Below are 12897 nucleotides of genomic sequence, written 5' to 3' on the forward strand. Positions count from 1 at the left end.
TGAAGTTGGTAAGTCTCAGTTCATTTTGCCTCTTGTCTCCTCGGTTGGCAGGACAGTTTTTGTGGAGGGGGCTGCATGCATTTTGCCTCCCTTGTCCTCGGTGAATGGTCTAGGATGTGAAACAGGGCATTGGTTGGTTTCTTTGCCAGCCGTGGCTCTTTCCAAGGCTCGGGGCGTACGGCCAGCACCCTCTAACCAACGACCGGGTGCTTCCTCCACCATCCGCAGTTCAGCAATGCTCCTTTTGCATTAGTGGCATGACGAGGAGCTTGCCTCAGGAGAGCTAGTCCCACCATAGACGCCGCCTTCTGTAGTGGCTGCTGTCTTCAGAAGCCCTGTTGCGTTTTACTCAGCCATGGCCCCTCGTGAGAGAAGTGGGTGAGAGGAGCCTGACCTGACAAGACGAGGGCTCTTGAGGGCGGGGGGTGGGGGGGGAGAAGGAGACCCGTTTGGCTGAGCAAACAACTTGATGCTGGTGCAAGGGCTGATGATCAGGAAGTACACAGGCCGATGCCAAGAAGAGGGAGCCTCCTGGTCTGCAGGAGAAGATCTTTCCCTGACTAAGGCCACAGCATCAAGGCTATGCTCAACCCGTCTGAAAAACCTGGCATCCGTTTCCTCATACCGGGAGGGGGCTTACTGAGGACTCTCTCTGGGGTGCCTTTGCTACCAGATTTTCAACGGCAGCCTTCAAGGCTGAGCAGAAGGATTGTTGTGAAATATCCTCGCAGCCTGCAGACGTACCCTTGGTAATGGAGCAACTGGAGGTAGCAGAGTGCCTCCGTGGGGCAGGCGTGCCTGGGAGTGGCAGGGCCGGCTGAGGTATAGGCTGCGAAGGAGCTTGATTTGGGCAGGGGGAGCTTCCTTGCGTTTGGGCGGACCCTCTCAGATCACCCTTCAATTACAAACAAATACCCACCGCAGGCCCACCAAAACGCCCAGAAACCCCCTCTCTGCAGACACTGGAGGTCCGTCTACTCTTGGGCCATGCCACTGCTTCCGCCTTGGAGAATGTTTACCAAGTGGGACCCTGCATTTCATGGGGGTGTTGCAAGTAACTCTGGCCGGGTTAGCCCAGGTCCCTGTGGGTGAGACATCCCAGGCGGGTGAGAGAAGAGGTCTTCAGATACGGCAGGGTGTGACCAGGCAGCGGGGAGGTTAAGGCGGCGGAGAGGAGGGTGCGTTGTGGTGTTCTGCCAAAAGCACAGCAGGGCACCGTTGCGGGCCCTCCTGCTGGACACGGCTTTCTTGACTTGTGCCCCATCCCAAATCTCTCTCTGCTGAGCCCCCAGGCACTGCCCGTTCTCAGAGGAGCCAAGCTGGGGGTCTGAAAGGGCCCGACAGCTAATGCCCTCTGCTCCCTCCCGGTCTTGCAGGGTCGCCTCCCTCCGCGAGACATGTCGTGCTACAGCCCGTGCCTGCCAGCCACCTGCGGCCCAACCCCGCTTGCCAACAGCTGCAACGAGCCGTGCGTCATCCGGTGCGCCGACTCCAGCGTTGCGATCCAGCCCTCGCCAGTCCTGGTGACGCTGCCGGGCCCAATCCTCAGCTCCTTCCCCCAGAGCACAGCCGTGGGATCCACCGCGTCGGCTGCCGTGGGGAGCTCTCTCAGCGCTGGCAGTGTGCCCATCGCTTCTGGGGGCTCCCTGGGGCTGGGGGGCTTTGGGTGGTCCGGTCTGGGCCGTGGGCTCTGGGGGCCTCTGGGGCGGGGCAATCTCTTATGCTGAAGCCCGCGGATTGCCTGCCCGTGGTTGAGCGCCAGGAGCCTCGAGGACAGACCTGGAGCCAAGCCCTGAGAGCGCGGCCACGGTCTGCAGAGGAGCCGGGCTCCCAGCGCTCCGCCTGGAGGAAGGGGCCTGCGCTGGCCTTCCCTCTCTTCCCAGGAAGCCTCTCTCTTTCCCCGTCTTGCTCTGCTTTACCTTATGCTCCCCATGAACTACCTCCTGCTTCCTTCCGTAGCAATGGGTCTAGGTGACTGACACAGGAGTGCCAGAGCCTTGAAGGGGAATTGGAAAAGAAGCATCCCTGGCGTGGAGGTTTTCCTTCAGATGGCAGCACTTCTCTGAGCTTTACTCAGCCTCCAAAATGCATCGCTTAAGCTCTCGTCTTTTCCATTTTCCTTTGATTTTCTCATTAAAGACATTGGGCATCAGCTTTGCGGGCGAGTCATGTTTCATTCTCCCCTCTTCTCCAATCCCAACCGGCTGAGTCTCCAAAAGAGTTCCTCCCTTGGTAAAACTACGGGTTTCTGCGTAGTTCCTGGGTTTGAGGGCGCCTCGTCTTTCGCCCCTGACATCCCATAGCAATGGAGACGAGGCCACTTTGGGGTGAGAGCTCTTGTGGAAGGAGCCCCATTACTCATCGGCATAGCTCAAAGGCACAAAACACAATGTGAAGGAAGCCTGAATTTTCTGTTGAATGTCTCTGTGCTGCACTGACTACAGCAGGGACTCAACAGACTGCTGGGTTAATGAGAGCCAATGATGGCCCCGGCTATTTTGTTAGGAATGTCTTTGTTAAGAACCCAGGAAGTGAATCCCAGGAATATTTCATATCCACAACGGGGAGTGCCGGCACTCTGGGGAAGGAGCTCGGCAGAGCATTGCGCTTCCCGGGCCAGGCCTCCCCCCTGCCGTGGGCTCCTGCCCCGGAGGCAATCCTGACTCTGCCAGTCCTCCTTGTTCACATGCCTCGGCAATTACAGGCCCGTGGGGTGGGCTGAGGCTGGAGAAACTGCTCGGAGTGACCAGGGTGCAGGTGGTTCTGGTCCCAGCCCCCAAAGCTGTGCACTGCTCCCCTTTGTCCAGGACAGGAATTAACCAGGCGGAGGAGAAAGAGAGGCTCCCGGGGCCCTGCCGTCGGTGTCCATCCCACAGCGTGCAATCTCCTAGCTGCCTTTCTGTTATCCAGCAGGGGCAGCAAGCCTGGCCTCTGCACCATTTCCCCCAGCTCAAGGTCTGACCTTCAAGGCACAGAGAGGTCTGGGCTCAGGCGACCAGTGCAGTGGTTTCAACTCTCTGCAGCGCTGGAGCTCTGGCAGGGAAAAAGAGGAGTCGTGTGCAGCGGGGCTGGTGCCCCTCAGCTCCCTCTTCATTCCTGACTGTTAGCTGTGCTGGGAGGGAAGCAGCCTGTGATGAGATCCTGGGTGAGTGCCAGGGGGAACAGCACAGAGACGCCACGGCCAAGCCTGAGGCACCTGCTCTGTCCTGGTGAGAAGTCCATCACTCAGGTGTGAGTGACTCCTGTCCATGTGAGCTGCTGGTATCCTTCCAGAATGTGAGGGGAACGTGGCTGGTGACAAATTCATCTCAAAGGCAGGCTCAAGTCCTTTGGAGGTGCTGAGCCACTCCGGGGTCACTCTCCTGTGTTCCTTCCTGGGACAGAGCGTGGGTCTCTGCTGTTCGGTCATTTTCTGATGTGAACGCTGAGACCTATTTCCCAAAGGTCCCCGGAGCTCATCCCAGCTGTCGGGAGAGTGGACCAGTCCCAAAAGGGAAAAACTGGAGGCTGGCTCCTTCTCTCCCATGTCAAAGAGTATAAAAAGTTGTAGGCGTCGGGAGCAGGAGCTGGAGCTGGAGCTGGAGCAGGAGCAGCAAGATCAGGAGCAGTGGCAGCGGCAGTGGCAGCAGTGGCAGGAGCAGGAGCAGGAGCAGGAGCAGGAGCAGGAGCAGGAGCAACAGCAGCAGTGGCAGTGGCAGCGGCAGTGACAGCAGTGTCAGGAGCAGCAGCAGCATGCTGACGAGGTGGCCGAGTGGTGAAGGCGATGGACTGCTAATCCATTGTGCTCTGCACGCGTGGGTTCGAATCCCATCCTCGTCGGTCAGCCCAACAATGGTCCCAAAAATGGGAGTTTCTGAGTGTGAGCAGCTCAATGCGTGCCCCCAAGTATGCCTTTGTTTTGAGATGAGAGTTGCCTGAAAAGAACTTGCAAGGTTTTGAAGTGGCTCAGGACACACCTCAACCTCTTCTGTCTCCACATAGGCAAGAGGAACAAGAAGGGAAAGAAGGAAGATCCAGGGAGCTCACAAGGACGGTCAGCCTCTCCTCAGTCCCTGGGAAGACGATAGAGCAAAACGTCCTGGAAGTCGTTTCCAAACAACGGTAGCTCAGGAATGTGGTTGGGAGTAGTAAGCATGGGTTTACGAAGGAGCAGTCATGCTTAACCAAGCTGGTAGCCTTCTACAGTGAGGTGACTAGCTTGGTGGAGAAGGGAAGAGCAGTGGATGTTGTTTACTTTGCCTTCAGTAAGGCTCAACCAGCCACGGGAACAAAAACCAAAAGACGCGTAAACCACTTTCTGTCACAGAACATTTCAAGCAAGATATTTTTTTATGGGAGACATTGCTCTTATCTGTTCACAGAATCCCAGAATCGCTGGGGTTGGAGGGGACCTCCTGAGATCCTTCAGTCCAAGCCAACTGCTCCAGCAGGGTCAACCTGAGCTGGTTGCCTAGGACATAGTCCAGTTGGGTTTTGAGTAGCTCCAACAACCTCCACAACCTCTCTGGGCAACCTGGTTCACTGTTTGACCCCCCTCACGGTAAGAAAGTGGTTTCTTGCCTTGAGATGGAATTTCGTGTGTTTTAATTCGTGCCCATTGCCTCTTGTGCTGCCAGTTGGTACTACCGAGAAGAGTCTGGCTCCCTCTTCATTCCCTTCCATCAGGTATGGGAAGAATCCCAGCTCTCACAGCCTCCCCTCATATTTCAGACACACCAAGCCCTTAACCAGTTTTGTGACAAAGCAGGGATCTGCAGGGAAGACCCGTGTGGAGGCAGGGGTAGCCAGCAGGCAGCCATGCCACCAAGGGATGTGCTGTCCCAGGTGGTCAGGAGCGCCTTGGCAGGGGTCAGAGGGACAGGGATGATCCAGCGTGGTTATGAAAGGCACAGAGGTGGCTGGAGCCTCTTCCTGCCCACACAACCTCCCCTCTCTTACACACGTTTGCACATTACAACCCATACACACGTGACCGACCACACCGATCAACCCAGGCAGCAACACTCAGCACTCAACAAAGGGCACCGAGGGCCTCGTCCAGGTCCCCTTTCTCACAGTGAAGGTCTGTGAGTGGGAAAACATTACACACATGTACAATGTGGATCCCTCCATCAGCCGGGCTGAGACACCCTGCTGCCCTGTATCTGGTGCCTGGCTCCAGTTGGCTGGACACCCTGGTCCTTCTGGTAGCCAGCTCCTCCAGTTCTCTCGCCCCTAGAGACTCGCACACAGACACAAACAGGCCCCACGGTGTCTCTGGCAGTTGGCCAGGACCCTCTGGTGCCTCCTGTAGCCAACTCCTTCTGTGACCCCACCCTCAGAGGCACACCCCCCTACGTGGCTCCCAAGCCGCTTTACCCACTCGCTCCATCATCTGGCTTGACGCTCGAGAGCAATCACACACTGACTGGCATACCCTCACACGCTCCACTCGCTGGCACGTTATTTCCACTCACCCTGGTCTGTCCAGGTGCCGGCACCCCAGACAAACAGTCCCAATGACCTCTGGTCCCACTCCAGTGACGGGCACCACCGAGACAGGAACCACGGCAACGTGTGGTTTGACTCCAGTTGCTGGCCCCTAGACTTCCATACACACACACACACACACACACACACAGAGAATAGAGAGCCCCTCGCTCGCCAGGGAAAATAGTTAGGAATAGAACTTAAGAAGAAGAAGAAGAAGAAGACAGGACAGGCTGCACTGATCAGAAGCAGGGCATGGCCGGGCAAGCATCCTGAACAGCAACCAATTCTTGAGTGACAGCCGTGTTATCCCATCTTCCCTCTACTTTTCTCACCTTCCTTCCTCCCAGTGCCACCCTGAACCCTCCCTTCCCCCACCTCTGGTTCCTCCCCCAAATCATCCCATACTGAGCCTCGTGCTGTCCTGTGATGCTTTTCCCCTGCACTCATCACAGTTTTCCAGTGCTTAAAGGCCGCTACAAAGAGGACGGAGACTCTCTCTTAACAAAGAGCCACGTGGAGAGGACAGGGAGCAACCAGGAGAGGTTTCACCTTGATATAAGAAAGACATTTTTTACAGTGAGAACAATCGTTCACTGCAACAACCTCCCCAGGGACGTGGTAGGGGCCTCATGACTGGAGGTTTTCAAGGTGCGATTGGACAGGGTGCTACATAATCTCATCTAGGCTCCCTTTCCCGCAAAAGGTTGGACCAGATGATCTTCTGAGGTCCCTTCCCGTCGGGGAGATTCAATGATTCTATGAATATTCGGGCTTCCTTCATTACTCTGTTTTGTGGCTTTCGAGGTGTGCCGATGAGTAATGGGGCTCCTTCCACAAGAGCTCTCACCCCAAAGTGGCCTCGTCTCCATTGCTATGGGATGTCAGGGGCGAAAGACGAGGCGCCCTCAAACCCAGGAACTACGCAGAAACCCGTAGTTTTACCAAGGGAGGAACTCTTTTGGAGACTCAGCCGGTTGGGATTGGAGAAGAGGGGAGAATGAAACATGACTCGCCCGCAAAGCTGATGCCCAATGTCTTTAATGAGAAAATCAAAGGAAAATGGAAAAGACGAGAGCTTAAGCGATGCATTTTGGAGGCTGAGTAAAGCTCAGAGAAGTGCTGCCATCTGAAGGAAAACCTCCACGCCAGGGATGCTTCGTTTCCAATTCCCCTTCAAGGCTCTGGCACTCCTGTGTCAGTCACCTAGACCCATTGCTACGGAAGGAAGCAGGAGGTAGTTCATGGGGAGCATAAGGTAAAGCAGAGCAAGACGGGGAAAGAGAGAGGCTTCCTGGGAAGAGAGGGAAGGCCAGCGCAGGCCCCTTCCTCCAGGCGGAGCGCTGGGAGCCCGGCTCCTCTGCAGACCGTGGCCGCGCTCTCAGGGCTTGGCTCCAGGTCTGTCCTCGAGGCTCCTGGCGCTCAACCACGGGCAGGCAATCCGCGGGCTTCAGCATAAGAGATTGCCCCGCCCCAGAGGCCCCCAGAGCCCACGGCCCAGACCGGACCACCCAAAGCCCCCCAGCCCCAGGGAGCCCCCAGAAGCGATGGGCACACTGCCAGCGCTGAGAGAGCTCCCCACGGCAGCCGACGCGGTGGATCCCACGGCTGTGCTCTGGGGGAAGGAGCTGAGGATTGGGCCCGGCAGCGTCACCAGGACTGGCGAGGGCTGGATCGCAACGCTGGAGTCGGCGCACCGGATGACGCACGGCTCGTTGCAGCTGTTGGCAAGCGGGGTTGGGCCGCAGGTGGCTGGCAGGCACGGGCTGTAGCACGACATGTCTCGCGGAGGGAGGCGACCCTGCAAGACCGGGAGGGAGCAGAGGGCATTAGCTGTCGGGCCCTTTCAGACCCCCAGCTTGGCTCCTCTGAGAACGGGCAGTGCCTGGGTAAGGCCAGATCTCCCTGGAAAGTTCCTTTCCGTGCCAAGGGTGACCAAGGCAGGTCGCTGCACTATGGATGGGGGACGAAGCACCAGGCGACCGGTTAGACAGCACTGGTCATCCAGCCTCAGACTTCAGCGGAGCCACTGCTACAAAAGAGCCCAACTGACTCCCTCTCGGAAGGGAACAAAGCCTTCCCTCTTCCCTCACCAACTCACCTCCCAGAAGAGGGAAGCGCAGTGTGTTTTCAAGCCTGGACCACGTCTCAGAAGGACCACGCACAGAAAGGAAGCGGTCCCCCTGACAGAAATCCTACCAGCAGGAAGAGAAGGAGTGAGTTCAGACTTACCAAGTTCACCGTGGAGAGCAAGGCAAGAGATGTGGATGGAAGGGTCTGGAGTGGCACAGGCTTTTTATATGGTGAGGCAGCGCCTCAGGAGACCTGGAACACACCTTCTTTGTGAAGCACGTTAACAAACAGCAATTTGAGGCTTGCAAAGCACAGCCAAGAGATGACGAACTTGTCTCTTTCATCTGAAAGGTCTGGCTTGCATTTCCCTATTGGGTGAGAGCACAGCGATGCATTAGATGCTGGCTCCTCAAAGCAACGGTCATTTGAGGTCCCACGCCAGTTCCCAGGAAAGGGTTTCAGTAGCTCCAGGCCCTGTGTGCGGGTTGTGCACATCCTTGCTGGGGAACGTGACTACCACTCTTAGTCAGGCCTTCGGCTGTGGAGCACTCGTGGTTAAGGCCACTCACGTGGGTCTCCTGTTGAAGGGCTGAGGCTGACCCTGAGAAACGCAAGGTCCCGCAGGGCCACGGAAGGCTTCAGCAATGAGCCAAGCCCCGTCTGGATGCCCGTCCGTCCGAGGGACGTGGAAAGGAGGGGACCTGGATCCCCAGAGGTGGTTGGAAGGTGAAGGCCAAAGACGGGCCCTCTGTGAGATGGAGGGAAGTGCCACTGTGTGAAGGGATGGGGGCACTGGGACCATTCCTAGAGGTGGCCAGGTAGCTCTGTGGCGCCCTCAAAACAAAGGAAAAAAGGGGAAAGGGAAAAAAAGAAAAAGGCCTCGTTCTATGGAAATCTGTCCGTTCTCATTCTCAGAATTCTCATTCTCAAAGTGGGTAGCCAGCCCCAAGGGTGCAAGGAGGCCCAAGTGGCTGAGGAGTAAACTCACAGGCATTTGACTGAGGGTGCTTTTCACTTTCGGTTGCCTTGCCAGCCCTGGGAAGGACATGTCCTCTTGTGGCTGCAGTTCAAAGCAGAAGGCATCTTGCGGAGCAAGGATGGGCCTGTGCTGTCCGCTTCCTGCCCTCAGGTGTTACCACACGCCTGCTGAGGCAGGTGGATGCATGTGCCCTCTCCCGCTGCCTCAGCTTTGCTCAGGCACAGCAAATGCCAGGCTCCCCATGCGGCAGAGGAATGCCTCCCCACCTTTCCCACATCCGGCAGCAGGGCAGGATGGCAGGCCAAGGAGGAGAGCAGCCCAGCGATGGTACTCACTGCCTGCTGTAGCGGAGCTGTGGCGGGCTGTGCCATGCTCCTGTCTGGTGGCAAAGGAGGCTACGTGAGGAGCAGTCTGTCCTGGCGTCTGCTCCTCTTTGCACAACCTCTCAATTGCCAGAAGGGAGAGCAGAGAGGGAGGAGCAGCAAGGCTGCACTCAACTTCTCTCCTTACCCACCGCGGCCTTTGGCATTTGCTGGTGCACAGCAGTAGTTTGAACGCTCACCTATTAGTGCACCGGCCGGGAACAGAGCAGCCATAGGGCAGGTCGTCCCATTCGGGGAGTTTCCCTCGGGGCTGGTTCCTGCTGGCAGCTTCCCCCGTGGAGACTGCTGAGGGCAACCCGTGCCCCTTCTGCGGGGCCAGGCCGCGTCTCAAAGGGCCGCATCTCGGGGCTTTGGGGGCTGGAAGAGATAGGCAGGCACTTCCCTGCCCTTCAGTTGAGGACACGCTGGGGGTCGAGTGCCTCGCAAGTTCCTCACGGAGCCTCAGAGCCTTTCAGGAGGGAGCATCACTGGCTGCTTTGACAGTGCACTTCCAGTTCCACCTGGAAAAGTGGCACGGGTGGCTGCCTCCCACCCTGGCGCCATACTGACTCCTGGGACCTGTTTCTGCCTGTACGGAGTGAGCACGTTTCTGCTGTGAGCTGTGGCACGGGGTCGACCGTCCCAGCAGGATGGCACAACAGCCCCGGAGCATGGCCCTGCTGGAAACGACGGCAGAAGTGAGACAGAGACATCAATCCTTTGCAGGAGAAGACAACGTTCCCCCTTCCAAGACCCTTCCCCCAGACAGCACAGCCGCCTGGGTGAGAGCGTGGCCCATCTTCCCAAGCAGCACGGGCAGTCAGAGCCTTTTTCCAGGCAGCTCTCAGGGCTGGCGACACGCGCCTGGCCTTTGAGCTCCCCCCCAGACCTTTCCAGACCGGCACAGTCTCCTCTATGTCTCGCAGGGTAGCAGGGAGCACCTTCTGGTGCCACTCAGTGGCTGCAGCCTCAGCCCAGTGGTCTGTCACACCGGTCCGTCAAAAAAGCAGGCTCCCCAGGCCCTGGACGCATAGGGGCAGCGACTTTCCTCGATTTGGTCTGTGCTCCAGAAACGTCCGGGAGTGGGAATGTCAGGGCACATCCGTGCTGTCCTCCTTTGGCTGCTCTTTCACCAAGGAGCATGACCTGGATTTCAAGGAGTCACCAAGTGGTTGGGCAAGACGCTAACAGCCATGACAACACTGTACAAAAAGCTGCACTGCTGCAGGAATGCGGACATGAGGTTGCGCCTAGGGTCCCCTGCATGTTGGAATCCATTTCCCCCAGAGCCCCTGATGCCAGTGCATGGATGATTCGCACCGAGGTGGAGCTGCGGTCTCTCATAGTGCCTCAGCACTTTCTGGTGACTCACGGGTGACTCCGAGGTGGTCTGCTGGTGCTACCTTGCAATTAAAGGGCTCTGAATGTGCCAACTCGTCCCTGAGCCAGGGAAAACAAGCCAGACCCTCTGGGTCAGTGACCTGAACAAGCCACCCAGCAATGATGCAAAGGCGAGTGTTGTTTGGGAAGACTGCGCCGAAGCAAACAGGTCCACTTGGTGACGGCTCACTTTCAGGCATGAGTCAGCAGGCTCCTTCACCGCTCTCCAGGGCCACGTTGAGCCGTTGCTTCTCCTCAGGAGAGTAATGAGTAAAGTCCTGGCAGGCAAGGCAAGGGCTGTGCAGTCCCCAAAGAAAACACGCTGGCCTTTCCGGACCGAAGACAACAGCTGAACTGCTGGGCTCCCTTTGCGTGGCTGGAAAGTATGTGCCTCACCGAGGCCCGAGGGGAGCAGAGATCTGCCACCAAGTAGCCTGATCCACTCCAGCAATGGCCTCAGTGTCCCCATCCCTGCTCACAACGGGGTTTCTCTCCAGACCGCAGGAGGGCCTTGTTCGACCATCCCCTTCCAATCACCCCGGGGATCTGCGTCTCCTCCGTTCTCTGTCCCTCAGCGGAACAGCCATCCTGCAGAGGCTTGGCTGGGCTCTGAGCAACTCCATAGCCTGCAGGCACTGGTGTTGCTCAGGGTCGGCCTCAGCCCGTCAAAGAGAGACCCTTCTGAGTGGCCTTCAGGCGTGCTCCACAGGCAAAGTCCTACGTAAGCGGCGGCCATGTTCCCCAGGAAGGGCAGGACGCGCACACCGCCTGCTCATGGCCTGAATCTGCTGCAAGGCTTCACCAGCAACTGGAATGAGACCTCAAACGAGCATTGGTCTGGGGAAGAAACATAGTTGCTATCAACAAAATCACTTCAGTGCTACCCAGGATGAAAAGGGAGCCAAGCATTTCAGGCAAAGGAGGCATGTCTTTCATCTACCGGCAGAGCTTTGAGAAGCCAAAATTGCTGTTTCTCAACATGCTTCATGTTTGTGTCATTTTTCAGCTCCCCCGGGGCTCTAGGCCGCAGTATAAAAGCGTGCCCAACTCCCAGCTCCTCTATCCTCTCCTCGTGCCTTCCTCTGCTCTGTGAAGTTGGTAAGTCTCAGTTCATTTTGCCTCTTGTCTCCTCGGTTGGCAGGACAGTTTTTGTGGAGGGGGCTGCATGCATTTTGCCTCCCTTGTCCTCGGTGAATGGTCTAGGATGTGAAACAGGGCATTGGTTGGTTTCTTTGCCAGCCGTGGCTCTTTCCAAGGCTCGGGGCGTACGGCCAGCACCCTCTAACCAACGACCGGGCGCTTCCTCCACCATCCGCAGTTCAGCAATGCTCCTTTTGCATTAGTGGCATGACGAGGAGCTTGCCTCAGGAGAGCTAGTCCCACCATAGACGCCGCCTTCTGTAGTGGCTGCTGTCTTCAGAAGCCCTGTTGCGTTTTACTCAGCCATGGCCCCTCGTGAGAGAAGTGGGTGAGAGGAGCCTGACCTGACAAGACGAGGGCTCTTGAGGGCGGGGGGTGGGGGGGGAGAAGGAGACCCGTTTGGCTGAGCAAACAACTTGATGCTGGTGCAAGGGCTGATGATCAGGAAGTACACAGGCCGATGCCAAGAAGAGGGAGCCTCCTGGTCTGCAGGAGAAGATCTTTCCCTGACTAAGGCCACAGCATCAAGGCTATGCTCAACCCGTCTGAAAAACCTGGCATCCGTTTCCTCATACCGGGAGGGGGCTTACTGAGGACTCTCTCTGGGGTGCCTTTGCTACCAGATTTTCAACGGCAGCCTTCAAGGCTGAGCAGAAGGATTGTTGTGAAATATCCTCACAGCCTGCAGACGTACCCTTGGTAATGGAGCAACTGGAGGTAGCAGAGTGCCTCCGTGGGGCAGGCGTGCCTGGGAGTGGCAGGGCCGGCTGAGGTATAGGCTGCGAAGGAGCTTGATTTGGGCAGGGGGAGCTTCCTTGCGTTTGGGCGGACCCTCTCAGATCACCCTTCAATTACAAACAAATACCCACCGCAGGCCCACCAAAACGCCCAGAAACCCCCTCTCTGCAGACACTGGAGGTCCGTCTACTCTTGGGCCATGCCACTGCTTCCGCCTTGGAGAATGTTTACCAAGTGGGACCCTGCATTTCATGGGGGTGTTGCAAGTAACTCTGGCCGGGTTAGCCCAGGTCCCTGTGGGTGAGACATCCCAGGCGGGTGAGAGAAGAGGTCTTCAGATACGGCAGGGTGTGACCAGGCAGCAGGGAGGTTAAGGCGGCGGAGAGGAGGGTGCGTTGTGGTGTTCTGCCAAAAGCACAGCAGGGCACCGTTGCGGGCCCTCCTGCTGGACACGGCTTTCTTGACTTGTGCCCCATCCCAAATCTCTCTCTGCTGAGCCCCCAGGCACTGCCCGTTCTCAGAGGAGCCAAGCTGGGGGTCTGAAAGGGCCCGACAGCTAATGCCCTCTGCTCCCTCCCGGTCTTGCAGGGTCGCCTCCCTCCGCGAGACATGTCGTGCTACAGCCCGTGCCTGCCAGCCACCTGCGGCCCAACCCCGCTTGCCAACAGCTGCAACGAGCCGTGCGTCATCCGGTGCGCCGACTCCAGCGTTGCGATCCAGCCCTCGCCAGTCCTGGTGACGCTGCCGGGCCCAATC

The 12897-nt window shown here is 57.6% G+C and overlaps 1 non-coding gene across 1 annotated transcript; it reads left to right on the plus strand.

The window, feature by feature from the left end:
* The first annotated feature begins 3737 nt into the window (after positions 1–3737).
* Positions 3738–3819, plus strand: TRNAS-GCU (transfer RNA serine (anticodon GCU)). Its single transcript has one exon. It is a non-coding gene; the product is annotated as a tRNA-Ser (tRNA).
* Positions 3820–12897: the final 9078 nt, after the last annotated feature.

Source organism: Aptenodytes patagonicus, chromosome 16, assembly GCF_965638725.1.
Source record: "Aptenodytes patagonicus chromosome 16, bAptPat1.pri.cur, whole genome shotgun sequence".
NCBI classification, from domain to species: domain Eukaryota; kingdom Metazoa; phylum Chordata; class Aves; order Sphenisciformes; family Spheniscidae; genus Aptenodytes; species Aptenodytes patagonicus.